Source organism: Labeo rohita, chromosome 2 (assembly GCF_022985175.1).
Source record: "Labeo rohita strain BAU-BD-2019 chromosome 2, IGBB_LRoh.1.0, whole genome shotgun sequence".
Lineage (NCBI taxonomy): Eukaryota > Metazoa > Chordata > Actinopteri > Cypriniformes > Cyprinidae > Labeo > Labeo rohita.
Genome location: NC_066870.1, coordinates 24380447 through 24393108, shown reverse-complemented (window position 1 = coordinate 24393108; position 12662 = coordinate 24380447). Strand labels below are relative to the sequence as shown.

At 33.6% G+C, this 12662-nt stretch overlaps 1 protein-coding gene across 1 annotated transcript in view; it reads right to left on the bottom strand.

Moving 5' to 3' along the window:
- lamc1 (laminin, gamma 1) overlaps nt 1–12662 on the bottom strand; it is a 70294-nt gene that overhangs the window by 56215 nt on the left and 1417 nt on the right. The window lies entirely within an intron of this gene.

Genomic DNA, 12662 nt, shown 5'->3' with positions numbered 1-12662 from the left:
TGCTTCATTCAAGAGGCTTAAGGAGAGAGCAGCCATTCAAGACATTCCTTAAGCGCCTATACCTTTTTACTTTAATAAGCTCCTTGGTGGCGTTCCCTTCATCCGCACTGCTCTCGAATTTGCTGTGGACAAGCCTGTGCGCTTTTATGATTGGTGAAGATGATGATTTTGGAGAGAGAGAGTTCAGTGGTTGCTTTAGGATTAAAATAATCTTTGATATTCAGGAAGTCATAGACAAAGGAGCACAATGAAGTAAATCGGCTTTCGAGATTCAGCGATTGCGCACAACATACATTTCCAGACAGACAACGGGGAACTGGACTGTGTATGCACATAGTACACATAAATCAGCTCTAAATCTTATTATGTATGTAAACAAAAGGGCAGATATGTACCTGGTAATATGAGCTGCATCAAAACAAAACAATCAAGTTTAACCCTTTTACCCCCATTTTTGAACATAAACATGAAAGTGAACTATCCAAACTTAAATTGTTATAATTCATGAACAAATACATTTTCTAATATGATTTTAAAGTACAAATTTTAATGGTAATGCTATGTCAGATTTTAAAATGGGGTTCAAAGGATGAATTTAGAGGTTTTAAACGTATATATTATATAATTTATGATCATTTCCAAAACATGATATAGAAAAAGGCAACGAAAAAAGACTTTCTGTTAACTTCTGTTATGATGTACATTTTTGAAGTGCACTCTTTTCATGAATTAATTTATTTGTTACAAAATTTGTAACAAAAAACAGTGGTAAAATATCTATTTAAGAGTCTTAGACCTTTCCAACGATATGTAGTTTGTCATGAATAGAACAGGATTTAACTGTAATATAGTGAAGGGACGGGTGACAGTTAAAAGGTTAAAGAAATATTTCAAAGAATTATCAACCCAAATAAAAAATAAATAAATAAATAAAAGATAAGTAATTAAAATTAAAAATTATAAAAATTATAAAATAAAAAAGTAATACACGACTAGTCAAAAGTTTTTGAACAGTAAGATTTTTAATGTTTTTTAAAGTAGCCTCTTCTGCTCACCAAGCCTGCATTTATTTGATCCAAAATTTAAAATATTTTTACTATTTAAAATAACTGTTTTCTATTTGAATATATTTTAAAATGTAATTTATTCCTGTGATCAAAGCTAAATTTTCAGCATCACTCCAGTCACATGACCCTTCAGAAATCATTTTAATATGCGGATCTGCTGTTCAAGAAATGTTTTTATTATTATTATTATTATTATGATCAATTAATCAAGAAATTATAGATATTAATACTTTTACTTAGCAAGGGAGCTTTAAAGTGATCAAAGGTTATGATAAAGGTATTTATAACATTACAAAAGATTTCTATTTCAGATCAGTTTTCTGAGCTTTATATTCAAAGAAACCTAAAAACAAGATTCTACTCAGCTAATCAGAATATTAGAATGATTACTCAAGAATCATGTGATTGGAGTAATTATGCTAAAAATTCATCTTTGAAAACACAGGAATAAATGACATTTTAAAATATATTCAAATAGTTATTTTAAATAGTAAAAAAATATTTCAAATTGTACTGTTTTTCCTGTACTTCGGATCAAAAAAAATGCAGCCTTGGTGAGCAGAAGAGAATTCTTTCAAAAAATAAATAAATATATAAATAAATAAATAAAATAAAAATTCACTGTTCAAAAACTTTTTACTGGTAATGTATATATTCAAATAATTTTAAATAATATAAAAATAAAATATGATCTACCAAAAAAAACAAAATGTATTTACTCTGAAACGCTATTTACCCTAACATAATAAAATAAATTCAAATCTGTATCACATAGCAACAGTTGCAGTAATTCAGTAATTCCTTTTCTCTTGGAAAATTGAGATTAGGGTTCAAAAATCATAAATTAAAATGAAGCAGAGATGGTTTGCAGTACAGGACAGAAAACACAGCCAACATGGACTATCAGAGTAAAGTGTGATTACCACATCAGGCCTGCAAACTAGCATTCTGGCCAATTATCCAACACAAAGGCTGGAGGAATGTCACAACAAAGTGCAGAATTTGCTTTGTTATTCCTCAGGAGGAGATCGTGTTTGGACAGGGGAGACAAAAGGAAGTGACTGCTGAGATTCCGATTACAATCGTGGCTTGACGTTTTTTTCTGGGTGCCGGAAGCCAAAGTGACCTTTGGTCAACAAAGTGTGTGTGCGAGAGTCCTGCTTTAAAAAAACAAGGTCAGAAATCCTTTTAAAATAGGTTAAAATGCATTTTAAAAAACAAGGTTGTCACCTTTACCAATTATACTGCTCTGAACATGTAGGGCTGTGTAAAGAAATTGATTCATGGGTTATAATCAGAGTCCTTTCCTTACACAGGAGAGACGCCAAGACTCCACCTGTCTGACTCTATAATGTGACTTGTTTTCTGTCATAACCTATTTCTGGAGGTATAAAACATTTACTTTGACAGATAAGTGTTGCTAAACAAAAAGATCGTTTGATAAATCAGTTTTATGCAGGGTTGGCATGACAAATAATCTAAAAGGAATGTGTGAAGAAACTGTTTAAAAATGTGAAATCCAACTCATGCAATGAACTGTGAAGGAGAAAGGGGAGGTAAAGCTGGTGAGAAAATGCACGTTTTGTATTCGATACGCTGTGAAAAATAACAGAAAACCATCTCTGACAGTATAGAGCTTATCCAAATAGTCTTATAGTTAAACAGTCAAACAATAAACCCTGTCATGGTTTGCCAAATTAAATTCTTTTCTCCCATGGAATAAACTGTTAGAAGATCATTTGTTTAATATTCTGTCAAAAAAGGCTGAGTTTATTTTCCAGGCACGTCAGAATATCATAACGCAGGAAACCATAGGACCAAAGGTACAACAGACTAAAACAACTATTTGCCCAGCCACAAGAGGAAAAAACGCATTAGGGTGTTGTTTCAAGAACATGATATTTCCCCAAACATGCTAATGAAAGCCAGATTTAACAATGGAGAGTGTGTCACTTGAAAACACTGCAAAGTGTCTACAATATCAAAATTATATTGAACCTTTAGTCAATTTTAACATCAACTGTGTGTGAATGCATTTACTGAAGTGCTGGAAAATGCTTGGGAATTAGCTTTGCAATAATTATGTACTACTGAAAGCATGCAAAATGTACGCTACTGTATCAACATGCCCAAATCTAAATATACATTAGGCAGTTTTAGTGGATTTAAATGAAGGAAAGAAAAACAAAACAGCTAAAACTATGTGTATTTTCCACTGAGTGCTGGTTTCCACTGATTACAACCCAACAAAAGTCATTAAAAGTCATTTAAAGAGCTTAAACAGTGCAAGACAGTCATTTGACAAAAAGTATGTGACCCTGGACCACAAAACCAGTCTTAAGTAGCACAGGTATATTTGTAGCAATAGCCAAAAATACATTGTATGGGTCAAAACGGTCCATTTTTCTTTTATGCCAAAAACTATTAGGATATTAAGTAAAGATCATGTTCCATTAAGATATTTTGTAAATTTCCTACCGTAAATGTATAAAAACAAGCAATATGCATTGCTAAGAACTTAATTTGGACAACTTTAAAGGCAATTTCCTCAATATTTAGATTTATTTTTTGTTCAAATGGTTATATTTCGGCCCAATATTGTCAATGAAAAGTTATTCAGCTTTCAGGTGATGCATAAATCTCAATTTTAAAAAAAATTGACCCTTATGACTGGTTTTGTGGTCCAGGGTCACATATGGCCAATATCCCAGTTTGTTGATTAGTTACTTAAATGTACAAACTGCTGTTCAAGCTTACATTCTGATGTCAAAACAGGCATGTCAAAACACTCCCAAATTGTAACGAATCAACTTTTCCTGAACATTTTTTTATGATGCATTATTGTAGCCTGCACTGGAAAAGGTTTGTCTCTAAACCCAGGAAGCAAGGTCTTCCACTCTCCGATTGTAAACCTCATATTTTACTCTACTTTCAAATCATGCTGCACTGTAAAAGCATGTGCTATCATCGATGCCTGAGGGAGGGTATTTTCATAAAGTATGAACCAGCTGTGTAGCGTACACTGCCAGCTCGTTTAAAGAACCAGCTCCGAGTGAGTGTGATGTGCTGGAAGAACTAATGAAGAATAATAGATACGCTGAGTTTTTCCCATTGTGTTGGGACAACGCTACCATTCCCATCTGGCTTGTGAAGCTCTGTTTATGTGTGAAAACAGCTGTATTTGGCAACTGACAATCTGCAAGGAAGCCGAGAGATCGGATTCACACTTCAATGCTTGAATGCAGGGCTTTGAAGCTTCAGAAGAACTCTTTGTTGGAAAATAACAGAGCGAATGGCCTGACATCAGATATGTTTTGAAAAGCATGTTTTAAGATGAGGTGTCAGTAAACTAAAAAAAAAAAGCTGCTTTATGAATTTTTGTGAAAAAATTGAAGTTGAACAGTGTTTAAGCTTGAATCGTTGACTAAAACTCTGCAACAGTTTGCAATCCTGGCATCAGCCCAAAGGCCATTAGTTGCACATCTGCTGTTCACGGGAGTTTTTTCCTGCTTCTGATGCCATTCTGTGAATGACAGGATTGAGTATTGGAGAATATCAACCACACAGTCTTATTCCCCTCATGCATTAGCACAAGTCTGTACCGCCACATTCCCAGCATGAACCACGTTTCCATTACAAGTCTAGACTCCAGATCAAATGAAGAAGCAAAACAATGAGGAATGATTAATGGGGAATAATACTGGGTATGATTGATTGTGACAACCTAGCCCTGGCAGAAAGAAAACAAAGTGTTCTGTAAACATATACCGTCATAAAATGAAAGGTTAATGCATGTTGTCACCAGTGAAGCCTTTAATAGGGTGTCCAATTCGTACCTTGCCTGCCCTACATGCCCAATCAAAGACATTCGAGAAGAGCCAAATCCAAAGATGAACGCTGCATACAGGTGGAGCTGAGAGCACTGAGCACACTAAGCCTTAAGGTATTGAAAGACCAGGGACGAATAATGTACACTCAGTGTGTGCGTAAAAAGGTGAGAACTAAGTTCAGAGAGGCCAACGGTGGAAAACTTTCCATTCCTCCTTGAACGCACACATCAAAGCAACAATACTAGTAATTACATTCAAGTCGTTCAACTCTGTATGGGAAAAACAAACAAATAAAAGTAGTGTACACTCAAATTTTTCATAGGCATGCAAAATAAACTGGCACCATATTGCTTATCGGCTGATATTACTGATTGTTCAAGCTCACTTCCACTGTTTTTACATTTACAATATTTTTCAATCATTCACTTAAAGTTAATTTTTTAAGGCCAGAACTTAATAACACTGCAATATTTGTATGTAATATGTCATTAATTAATGTATGAACAATACATTTATAACACTATTTATTAATCTTTGTTAACATCGGTTAATAAAAATACCATTGTTCATTGTTAGTTCATGTTAGTTCACAGTGAATTAACTGATGTTAAAAACACAACTATTGATTTTACTAATGCATTACTAAATGTTGAAATTAATATTAAGTTCTAAACTACTAGTAGTTCACTAATGTTAACAAATGAACCTTATTATAAAGTGTTACCAATTTTTCATACTGGACAGTCTAATGATGGTATACCTACACTGCTGTTCAAATGTTTGGGATCAGTAAGATTTTTTAATAATGTTTTTTAAAGAAGTTTCTTATGCTCAACAAGACCGCATTTATTTGACCCAAAAAAAAAACAAAAAACTGTAAAATTGTAAAATATTACTGCAACATAAAATAAGTTTTCTATTTTAATATGCTTCAAAATATAATTTACTTTTTGTGATGCAAAGCTAAATTTTATTAACATTATTACTCTAGTATTCAGTGTCACATGATCCTTCAAAAATCATTCCAAAACTTTTCTAATAATATAAGTCTTTACTATCACTTTTTATCAATTTAACACAACCTTTCTGAATAAAAGTATTAATTTCTTTAAAAAAAAGTAGTGTATATAAATACAAAAGATTTCCTTCTTAAATAAATGCTGCTTTTTTATTTTTTATTCATCTAAGAATTGTGGAAAAAAGTTTTCAAAACACATAATACATTATATTAGTATGATTTCTGCAGGATCTTGTTACACTAAAGACTGGAGTAATGATGCTGAAAATTCAGCTTTGCATCAAAGGAATAAATTATATTTTAAAATATATATCAAAATAGAAAATGGTAATAGTTTTTTCACAATATTAGAGTTTTTTTCCTGTATATTTGATCAAATGTAGCCCTGGAGTAAAAGAAACTTCTTTAAAAAAAAAAAAAAAAAATGGCAGTGTAAATTTACTTCTTTAATTCTATTTTTTTTATTATTATTTAGACAAAATAGCACAGAATTTTAATATCAGCTATTACTACATTTACAGTTACAATGCATCTTTTACACTGCACATCAAAATGGTAAAAGGCATGCAAATTAATCACATTAATAAATCTACTGAAAATATATATAATATAAAAAAATGGCCATAATTATTTAGCAAATTTTCTAGTTTTATAGGAATCATTTTAATGTAAAATTGTCCTTAATTTTTTGGAATATGACTCATTCTCTATAAAATTATCAAAAAATACAAGTGGAAATGTGACCCTGGACCACAACACCAATCATAATTTATTTTAAATTTAGCTTGATTTATGATTTGTTCGGATAGGACAATATTTGCCCGAGATACAACTATCTGAATATCTGGAATCTGAGGGTGCCAAAAAAAAAAACAAAAAAAAAAAAAAAAAAAAAAAAAAATCAAAACACTGAGAAAATCCTTAAAGTTGTCCATATGAAGTTCTTAGCAATGCATACTGCTAATCATAAATTAAGTTCTGATATATTTACAGTAGGAAATTTACAAAATATCTTCACGGAACATAATCTTTACTTAATGAGAAAAAGATTTTTGGCATAAAAGATAAATCTATCATTTTGACCCATACAGGGTATTGTTGGCTATTGCTACAAATATACCCGTGCTACTTATGAATGGTTTTGTGGTCTGGGGTCACAAATAAGAATAACCCTTAAATATTTCCCAAGCACTTATCTCGAAAAGAAAAAAGCAGCACAGTGGCATGTCGAAATCGTGGCCCATCTTGCAGACAGGCCTTTTTATGCCAAACTAGCGTTAAATCTCCAGAGCTTAACTTTTAACGGGGTCCAGTCATTTGTTACGAGCACTAATCAGTGATGGCAAGAGCAGCAAACAGTGGCCCCCGAGGGCTCATTCCACTATTTCACAGTCAAACGGGCCCACAGGACAGCACTCTCTTAAATGACACCATAAGCACAGCTCCCCGTCTGACGGCTCCTATCGCTGGCACCACAGACCCAGTGTGGGCTCTTTCATTACACGTTTGCACAATCTGGAAAGGACTAGTGGCTCACAATGGCTTTATCACCAGGAAATGAGGGAGATTCTGCACTTTGTCCACCCTGGGTGGTCCGAAGCTCAAATCTCGCCCCTGGCTGTACAATTAGTGCCACCAAATTGTGCTTTCTAAGAGTGGCGGTAGTGACAACAAATTAGCCTAGATTACATTGACTACAGTGATGCAATTCCAAACAAATTCAATATCAACTGCCAATTTTCGTCTCTGAGGAGAAAACCAGCAATGGGCCTGATGACAACTGGAGTGCAGTTACGTGAACAGCTCAACTACAAAGGTTTCATAAACACAAGTTTCCCACACTGAGATCATACCTTCCAGAGAATAACAATAGGTTCGAACCAGATAGCAAGCTCTTCTTTCCAACCCCCTAGACTCAGATTGGTATAATTTGGACCATCTGGTCCCTCTTCAGAAATGACAAGTTCTTTGAAGGACTTTGTGGGGAAAAAAGCGCCTCTGAGGGATGAGAGACGAGGACCCCAGAGCCCAGGAAACATTCGGCTGTATAGTTTCCCACACTGTGACCACTCATCATCTCCTCTCTTATGAGAAATGAAGAGAGAGAGAGAGGATGAGACAGGAAAGAGACAAAGAGAGGAGAAAAACAAGAATTTGGCTCTTGTCAAGTAAACCAGGGTCAGACTTCTAAACATACTGTAAATGCCCGTTTGCTCCAAGTAAAACAACCTTCTTCTGGACACATAAATAATTTACTGTACAAATCTTCCAGATTGCACACCAGAATTTTCCCAGATTTAAACAATTAGGAGGCGGATGTTCAACCAGCCCTTTTCCCTTTAAACAGAAGTGAAAACACTGAGAGCTCCTGATAAACACACAAGGCCAGCATGTGATTTCAGTGGCGTTACAAACTCAAAACAGGAGAAATGTGAGCTTTTTCATTTTTAGTAGTTTAGCATTCAAGTATGAAATTGAAGATGGCACAGGCATCGAGAATAATATGATGCAATGTAAAATGCAAGGCACGGATTGACAGTTTGCAGTGAGCACTGTGGATTTCTTCTTTCTGTCAGTTAGGGAGGAAATAGGGCACGATAAGGGCCATTCACAAACTCAAGTTAATAATTCACTTGCTGGTGCATTTTATCAGATGAAAGATGAAAGAAAATTCTCACCCTCCACAAATGCTCCCTAGAGTGTTTTGGAGAAAAACTTTATCTGAAATGCCCTTTGCCAATGCAAGAAGTTGAAAGTAAAAGAGTTTTAGGATTATGACTTTTTGTTTTTTTGCTGTTCCTCTATCAATGCTGCAAAAAATGTACACCAAAAAATACTTCACAGCTATAATTCAATATAAATTCTATATGAAAACCAATGCGTTAATGAGTCACATTTAAAGAAAGACCGTCAGTAAGAATATAATGTCAGTAAGAAATGTTTTTTTTTTTTTTTGTTAGAAATTCTCTTATGCTCATTAAGGCTGCATTTACTTACAGTAAATAAAAAATTATTAGTTTAAAATAATGGTTTTCTATTAAAATATATTTATTCCTGTGATGCAAAGCTGTATTTTCATCAGCCATTAGTCTTTAGTGTCACATGATCCTTCAAAAATCATTCTAATATGCTGATTTTTATTAATGTTGGAAACAGTTGTGCTGCTTAATATTTTTTTGGAACCTGTGATTGTTTTTTTTTCTTCTTCTTCTTCTTCTTTTTTTCAGGATTCTTTGATGAATAAAAAGTTCAAAAGAACAGCATTTATTCAAAATATAAATGTTTTCTAACAATGTAAGTCTTTGCAATCACTTTATTTTTCAATTCAACAAATCCTTGGTGAAAAAAGTATGCATTTCTTTCAAAAAAAGAAAGAATAAAAACTTACTGACCACAAACTTTTAGATAATAGTTTATATTGTTACGGAAGATTTCTATTTTAAATAAATGCTGTTCTTTTTAACTTAGGTTCCAACAAAATATTAAGCAGCACAACTGTTTTTAACACTGATAATAAATCAGCACATTAAAAATGATTTCTGAAGGATCATGTAACACTGCTGAATATTCAGCTTTGCATCACAGGAATAAATGCCATTTTAAAACATATTCACATAGAAAACAGTTCTTTTACACTGAAATAATAATATTGGATTTTTGATCAAATAAACGTCTTGATGAGCATAAGAAGCTTCTTTAAAAAAACATTACAAATCTTATTGATCCCAAACTTTTGAACGTCAGTGTACTGAAATGTACTGAAAGATTCACAAAAAATCTTAAACTAAATTGTGAATCACTCTGTAAGTGAATCATTCAGAGCCAATTCTGAGGTCACAAATTGACTCCCTCACAAAACTGAGTCATTTTTAAAATAAACAAGGAATGATTAAAGTAAGGCAGGGTTTGCCAAACTGGCGGTTCGTGAGGGAAATGCAGGGGAAATATAAGTTGATGAAAAGCTATTAAAGTCGTAAATATCTTCCGTATTGTAGTTTACCGGATTATTGAAAAAAAAAAAAAAAAAAAAAAAAAACGCAAACAAACTTAAAAACAACTTGCTTCTCTTCATTGGTTATTGATTTAATAGAGGCAGATTTGAATTCAAACTTACAGTCTATTGTATTTAAATTGATTGGAGAAGTCCGGTATACGATCCCTAAGAAAACTCTGATGTTTCAATGGAAGATCAAGATATTTAGTGAAAGCATTCACAATTGTATCTTTTTACTGATTCAGAAAATGGGAAATGTTTGTCATCTAATTTAATTTTGATTTCTTGACTAATAGCTTAAAAAAATAGCTGTTTTAAACATTTATGCATTTCTAATTGAATAGCACCAAAAGAAAAAAAAAGTTCTTAAACTAAAAATTACAAGGTCACATATGCAAGGATGAATCATTCACAATAAGATAAACAACATGCATTAAGGGAAAAAAATTATTTCCATGCAGACATGAATTAATTTAAACTAATAATTTAAACTAATTTAAACACTTGAAAAAGTGGTGTATTTTACAAGTATATATTAAAAGGGTGTAATATATATTAGTACATTTGTAAGACTTAGAAGAACCTCCATCTCCCTAGTCCTTAGTTTTAGGCCCTAAGTATAACAGCCTATGACAATTCTGGAAAAACAACATCCAAACTACAGAAATATAAATTGGCACCTCCAGCTAGGTATGACACAGTATAGCTAAATTTATGTCTGCAATCCCCCTGGGCTGTGTCTGACAAGTAGACCAATTTAAAACAGACAGCATTAACAATCCTCCATTAACCTGACCATTCTTTAAACCACCACATTATATGTATTTGTCTGTACAAGTTCAGATGCATACGTCTGCAAGTCTTCATTAGCCGGTGTCTGGATCATGATTCACATTTCTCGGTCTCATTGCATTCTTGGAGCGTGACAGGCCAGCCAGAACTGGTTAATAAAGAATGAGTGCGGGTCATATAGAAATGTTCAACAGTAAATCTACCCTTCTCATCTATCTCCTCGCCCCTCTGAATCTGCTAGGCCAGGCCAAGCCAAATCTCCACGCTCTCCAAGGACTCTGCAGTGTCAAGTTAAGACATGCCTGTTTCCGCCTCGACCATCCCAACGAAGGCAGAATAAACATGAAAGCCATCAAAGGCAGAGCACATAAAATAAAAGCTTATGGCTGGGACCCAGACTACTTGTGGGTTCCCACCTACGGAGTTCGTTTGAAAACAAAAAAATCATGGAAGAACAAAACAAACAACTACATCAACAACAGCGAATCTACTCAGAGATTCTCAGTAAGATGAGTCTACTTCAACCCATCAAAACTTTATTCTAAACATCAAAAAGGGTTTCAACCAAATGGTCAATTTCATAACCTGAGGGTGCATAATCAAGACAAAAAGCATCAAATATTACACGGCTGTTTTAATGACATGATTCAAATGCGAAATGCCTAAACCAACAAGAAGAACTTCAGTGAATTGGAAGAAAAGGCGTCAGACTGAAATGGCCTGTTGTAGACCATGTGCTAACAAATGGCTGCTCATTAGTCAAGTGTATGATAGGAACATTAAAAGCCAAATCACTTCCTCTTCCATTATCTAAATGCAAATGTCCTATTGACACCCTGATTACAGCTAATTAGACATGCTTATTACTTGCATTTGGGTATATGCCTACTGACATAGCGGCATCTACTTGGGAACAAGAAGTTATAGAGGTCATGGCTTGCTGGGACTCCACTAATTGGTTACGTTACTGCTCTTTTCCCACAGGCGGAAGAAACTCCTCCTGCAACCCAATCGTTCCGCTTATGCTGGAAGAAATTCAATGATTTGCGTAATGTGCGGAGGTCACTCCATGCCAAATCTAACAGAGGGTCTAAAACAGGGATTCTGAATCCAGAGTATGTATCTTGTATGATCTTCTTGGGTAAGGTTTCTCCATGACGTCCCCAAGAAATGCAGAACAATAAAGTTTGAGCTTTAGAGGTAATGATTTTTGCTAAATGACATCCAGTATAGGATACCAATGCAATACAACAAACAGTTGAATCATGATAATTAGAAACATAGAGCTTTATTATTGCCTAAAGCTATGAAACATAACCACTATTTCACAATGCATTTCACCACGAGGACTTGAGTGCTTACTATTACTAGAATAGTGCAGAAAACTACAACTGCCAGATGTTTCACATCTGAGCAGATCGTATAATGCATTCACGCATTAAATATAATACATTAACGTAAAGTGTTACCTTGCTTTTTTTTTATGTCATACCATTGACTATTCAGAATGGCTACTTAATAGTTTCTTACTACTTTCTAGTAAGACTAATAACACAATATTCACTAATAAATTAGTACTAACTTCTAATAAACTTAACAAATGGAACAGATACTAGCAGGTAAAGTAACTAAGAAATACACTACCAGTCAAAAGCTTTTAAACAGTAAGATTTTTTTTTTCCAACAATTTTATTCTGCTCACTAAGCCTGCATTTATTTGATCCAAAGTACAGCAAAAGCAGTACTATTTAGAATAACTGCTTTCGATCTGAATATGTTTTAAAAATTATTTATTCCTGTGATCAAAGCTAAATTTTCAGCAGTCACATGATCCTTCAGAAATCATTCTAATATGTTGATTTGCTGTTCAACAAACATTTATTGTTAATATTATCATCATCGATATTTAAAACAGTTGAGTACAATTTTTTCAGGATTCTTTGATGAATAGAAAGATCCAA